This window comes from Cnephaeus nilssonii (assembly GCF_951640355.1).
Source record: "Cnephaeus nilssonii genome assembly, chromosome: 4".
In the NCBI taxonomy this organism is placed as follows: Eukaryota; Metazoa; Chordata; class Mammalia; order Chiroptera; family Vespertilionidae; genus Cnephaeus; species Cnephaeus nilssonii.
The window spans coordinates 44198952-44205145 of record NC_137075.1 but is presented as its reverse complement, the minus strand read 5'-3'; positions in this window follow the sequence as shown (position 1 = coordinate 44205145).

Sequence of the window (6194 nt, the reverse complement as noted above, 5' to 3'; positions counted from 1 at the left end):
AATTAGAAAATCACACACACACACACACACACACACACACACACACAACCAATAAAAACACAGGCAAAAGGCATAAAAAAGAATATCACACACACTCACAAAAAAAAAAAAGAATATCACAGAAGAGCAACACAAATGGTCAATAAACATTTGAAGAGATATTCAACATTATAAGTGATCATTACAAAATTTTGGAGAGCAATTAATCCATAGGATCTCTTTTTTTTATTGCTGGTGAGAGTGTAAATTTGCACAACTATTTCAGGATATAGTTTCAAAATAGTGTTGTTTACTATACTGAGCACTTGCATATCCATTATTCTATGAGGCTACTATTATGTATATAAAACATATATGAAAATGCAGATACAAGACTATTCAAAACAACGCTAGTCATAACTGTAAAACCTGGAAATAATCCAAATGTCCATCAGTGGGATAGTGGATAAATAAGCTGTCTCATAAATAAAATACTATCCTATCTAATAAAGACGGAATATGCAAATTGACCATAACTCAGCCACAAACGATGGCGGCGCCCACAGCCACCAAGGAGGGAATATGCAAATTGATGTGACAAGGCTAGAGGCAGAAGGTGGCTCTGGGCCGGAGAGAAGGTGGAAAGGCGACTCCGGCCGGAGCGAAGGTGGTGCCAGCAGCCAGGGGAAGGAAGGCCTATTCTTGCACAAATCTTCGTGCATCAGGCCTCTAGTTACACTACATTAAAAATTAATGAAATAATATCTAGAGACATAAAGATTTGAGGTGGAGGTGAGTTGGGAATGGGGAGTGAAGTTAATGGATATGGGTGTGTGTTTCTTTTTGGAATGATGAAAATGTTCTAAAACTAGATAATGGTAATTTGCACACCTAAAAGCCACTCAATTATTTACTTTTAAATAGGTGTATTTTTTGGTATGTGAGTTATCCTATCTAATAAAAGAGTAATATGCAAATTAACCATCACTCCGCTACATCCACAAGCCACGCCCACATCCAATCAGGAGCGAGTATGCAAATTAACCCAACCAAGATGGCTGCAGCCACTGAGTGAACATGAGGCTTGGGTTTCCCCGGCAATGGAGGAAGCAAAAATTTCCGCACACCCTGGCAGGCCCAGGCCTCCACTCAAGGCTACAACATTTCAATTATAGAAGATAAATAAATCCCAGATACCAGGGCCTCCACTTGGGTTGCCGGGAGTCGTGGCCGGCCTGCAAAACACCACAGGCCCTTCACCCAGGCCGCCCCACGCCCCAAGGGAACCCCTATCCTAATCTGGGACACCTTTCAGGGCAAACCAGCTGGCCCCCACCCATGCACCAGGCCTCTATCCTATCTAATAAAAGAGTAATATGCAAATTGATCATCACTCCAACACACAATATGGCTGCTCCCATGTGGTCAAAGATGGCTGCCCCCATGTGAACACAAGATGACCGCCACAAGATGGCCAGCATGGGAGGGCAGTTGGGAGGGACCAGGCCTGCAGGGGAGGGCAGTTAGGGGCAAACAGGCTGGCAGGGGAGCATTCAGGCGTCAATCAGGCTGGCAGAGGAGTGGTTAGGGGGTGATCAGGCTGGCAGGCAGAAGCGGTTAAGGGCAATCAGGAAGGCAGGCAGGCGAGCAGTTGGGAGCCAGCAGTCCTCGATTGTGAGAGGATTGTCCGACTGCCCGTTTAGGCCCGATCCCGGTAGGATTGGGCCTAAACGGGCAGTCGCACATCCCTCGAGAAGTCCCAGATTGGAGAGGGTGCAGGCTGGGCTCAAGGACACACCCCCCGTGCACGAATTTTGTGCACTGGGCCTCTAGTCTATAATAATAAAGTCTAATATGCTAATTAGACCGGATGTCCTTCCGGACGACCTTCTGGATGAAGCCAGGGCTGTGAGGGAAGCCCAGGTCCCAGGTGCCTGCTGGTGCCTGGAGGGAAGCCCGGGTCCCGGGTGCCAGAGGGTCCCGGGGTGTGATTCCAGTCAAGGGCACACACCTCGGTTGTAGGCTCCTTTCTGGGCCCCAGTTGGGTGTATGCAGGAGGCAACCAATTGATTTGTGTTTTTCACATTGATGGCATCTGCAGAGTGAGGAGAGAGGGGAAATGGGATACAAAGGGGCTATATAGGCAGCATCAACTATATTTGTAATGTTTTATTAATAAAAAAACAAGGCCCTGACCAGGTACTCAGTAGTATGTGATCCCAATATGTCAAGGTTGTGGGTTTGATCCCTGGTTAGGGCACATACAAGAATCAACCAGATTCTAGTCCAACACCTTAGGCTTCATTTTAGCTTTCCCCTTTTCCTTAAAAACTTTTTTCTCCAACAATGAGAAACCTAGCTCATGATCTACAATGTATTTGTCTAATTTTAACAGCATATACATAAGTGGTTTCAACTTGCTTACATGTCTCCCTGACTCCCCCAAACATTATGTGGATCAGGGCATTTATGTTCAGACTAGAGGCCCAGTGCATGGATTCATGCACATTGAAAGGAAATTAATTAGAAGGTGGCTGGCGGGGTGGGACTGAGCGAGATGGGCCAGACACGCCCTGGAGCCAACCTCCCACATTCCCTTCCCGGGTGGCTGCACCTGGGGCAGCGCCAGGGTTCGATGGACATTTGCGGAGTGAGCAGGTTCCTTCCAGCAGGTGGAGTCCCTCGGCCTGGCCTGTGGGGATGGGCCCGAAACCGGCAGTCCGACATCCCTCGAGGGGTCCTGGCGTGGGAGAGGGCACTCTGCAAAGTTGCTGTCGCTTGGCAGCTCCTGCGTTGAGCATCTGTCCCCTGGTGGTCATTGCACATTATAGCTACTGGCCAGTTGGCCAGTCTCTTAGGCTTTTATATATATAGATTGGTTGATTTTATTTTTCGGGATCCAGCCAGAATACTATTTCCCTCAGCTACTTGGGTGAGTTATTTTCTTCTGCACTCCCTACAGAGTGGCTGTCTTACTTATTTGTAATATTGTTCATTCCTTAGTGCTTATATTCAGTTTTGGGTCTCCCCCCACACATTGTGGTATTTAGTTTTATTACTTTGTTTTAAAAAATAATTATATAACCTAAGTAAACCACACAGTTTCCTCAAAATGATCATTAAATAATATTCTGTTCTGTTTTGTAATATATTTTAAACATTAAAATTAAATATGGCCTATGGAACGATTGTGAACAAATTATACTAATAAAAGCCTATGTGGTCGTCACGCCCTCACGCTATGATGCCTTCATGCTGTAACAATCCATCACCAGGAGGTTGCATGTGCAGCGGGTGCGTGTAGGTGGGCAGGGCTGCGTGCACACGCAGGTGGGTCGGGGCTTGACGCTGCGTGTGCAGAGGTGGGTCCCCCGGCTCCGGCCTACCTCTTTGGGGTAATCCATTGAGGAGCCCCAGATGGGTGGATGGGGCCTACCTTTTTGGGGCGATTGATCACGGGGTTCCCGCACTGTGAGAGGGCACAGGGCAGGCTGGTGCCCCCCCCCCCGAGTGCACGAATTTCGTGCACCGAGCCTCTAGTCTATAATAGTAAAAGGGTAATATGCTAATTAGACCAGATGTCTTTCTGGATATCTTTCTGGATGAAGCCGGGGCTGAAGGGAAGCCAGCCCGGGTGTTGGGTGCCTGCGGGCAGCTGGAGAGGAGCCAGCCCAGGTCCCAAGTGCCAGAGGGAAGCCAGTGGAAGGAAGGCCTACTCATGCACGATTTCGTGCATTGGGCCTCTAGTATTTAAATAAAGCCCAAGTGACTCCTCTTTTTGGATAGAAAACAGAATATGTTACAATGAACTATAAAATAAGATCAAGATATTTTTGGGAAACAAATCCCAATTTAAATCCAAACTACAAAGAAATTGTGGGTTAAATCTTATCTTACCTTATAATAGAGAAACATGCAAATTGACTGCACCTCCGCTATGGCCACGATTGGGCCGGCAGGAGGCTGGGGGCGGGACTCCGGGTGGCATATCTGCCGTTGAGAAGTTCAAGATGGCGGTGCCCAGTGGCTGGGCCCATGCCCCCGCTCCTGGGGGTGCCTGAAGCGATCAGCACCCCGGGGGCGTGGCCGGACCCATGCTGCCGCTCCCGGGGGTGCCTGGGGCCATCCGCACCCTGGGGGGCGTGGCCGAGCCCATGCCGCCGCTCCGGGGGGTGCCTGGGGCGATCGGCCACCTAGGGGGGTGTGTCCGGGCCCCTCCCGCCCCTCCCGGGGGTTCCGGGGGTCGATTCGGCCACCTGGGGGGGCGTGGCCCTGCCCCTCCTGCCGCTCCCGGGGGTCCCAGGGGCCGAGGCTTTCCGGGCCTTGGGCACCAGTGGGGAGCCTGCACCGATCGCAGGAAACCACTGGGGGTCGGCTCCTGTGATCGGTAGCAAGGATGTTGGGTGCCGCCGAGCCCAAGGCCACCGCCCGGGGCCAAGCCCCGACCCTGAAAAAGGCAGAAGGCGGTGGCCACAGCCAAGGCCTGGGTCCCTGGTGCCGGCAGAAAACTGGTGCAGGCAGCCAGGTGAATGAAGGTCTATTGCACGAATCATCGTGCAAACGGGCTACTAGTATTATCTACTAAATCTCTAAGGCAGCAATTTTCAACATTTTTAATCTCATGGCACACACAAATTAGTTACTAAAATTCTGTGGCATACCAAAAAAATATATTTTTTGCTGATCTGACAAAAAATGGTGTAATTTTAATTCATTCACACTGGATAGCTATTGTTGTGTTGGCTGTTAACTTTTTTTTTTTTTGACAATCTAAGGGAAAAGAGGTCAGTGTCCCTGATTAGTCAGGTATTGCATGTTTAAAAAATTTTTACAGCACTCTAGTTGAAAAATCACTGTTCTAAGGCAAAGAATGTACAAAGATGTGTGTGTGTGTGTTTTCTTGTGTACAAAGATTTTAAATCAAGAATGCAAGACTGGGCCTGGCAGGTGTTGGTTGGGTGTCATCCCATGCACTGAAAGGTTGCTGGTTTCAAGTCCTGGTCAGGGCACATTCCCGGATTGTGGGCTCAATTCCTGGTAGGGGCATGCAAGAGGCACCCACTGATCCATTTTTCACTTTCATATCGGTGTTTCTCTCCCCATCTCCCTTCCCCACTCTCTAAACATCTATTAAAAATCTTTTTAAAAAACGAATTCAATACTGTACGAGAGGTTGGAAAAAACTGGATTCTAGCATGACAGTTATAGATTAAAGATGTACCGAGTTGTATGTCAGAAGTTCTATGACAAATGTGGAGAGTAGAATAGTGCCTTTCTATCCCCACCTCCAAGGGTGTCAATAGGACTTTTGAGTATGTTAAGTGTCAAGGCAAAGGGAAAGTAAGGTTGCAGGTGGATTTAAGATTGCTAAACACTTGATTTTAAAATGGGGAGATTATCCTGGATTATCTGGGTGGGCCTGATGTAATTGCAAGGGTCCTTAAAGAATTTTTTTTTGTTTTACAAGGATCTTTAAAAGGGTAAGATTGGTTAGATATGTGAGATGGACCCAACCTTCCATTGCTGGCTTTAAAGATGGAAGAAGGCAGCCAGAAACCAGAGCAGCCTTTGGAAGCTAGAAAAGGAGCTAAATTCTTCCCTAGAGACCAGCCAACACCTAGATTTTAGTCCAGTGAGACTGGTATTAAGCTTCTGACCTACAGAACTCTAAGATAATAAATTGTGTTATTTTAAGCCACTTGTTGTGTTAATTTGTTAGCACAGTAATATGAAATGAAAACCTACATTTGAACTTTAAAAAAACTACAATTTGGTCCTTGTCTAACTTACTTTTTTCCTTTTATTCTTTCCCTTTGGTCTATACTCCAGACAGACAGCTCACTGTTACTCATATATTACCCTACTGGGTTGCAGGTGTTCATTTTGGAAGGTATATGAAACATTAACTATGATTTTAAGGTTCAGTCCAATACAAAAATCTTTACCAATCCCTCATCAACCCTCTACCTTGTTCCCAATTCCTCCCCTTTTCCCCACCCTTCCCATTAGGAAATCAGTCATTTAAATTTCTGGTTTATTCTTGTTTCTTTTGCATAAATGAGCAGATGTTTTCTTATGCTCCCTTCTTTCTTACACAAAGGATAGTATTTTGCCCTGAGGCAAAGTTAACTTTTTTAAGTCCAGTGAATTTAGCGCAATAAGTCTACTTAATGACCTTAGGCAAATGTTCTGCTTAGATACTAAGGGCCACGTTG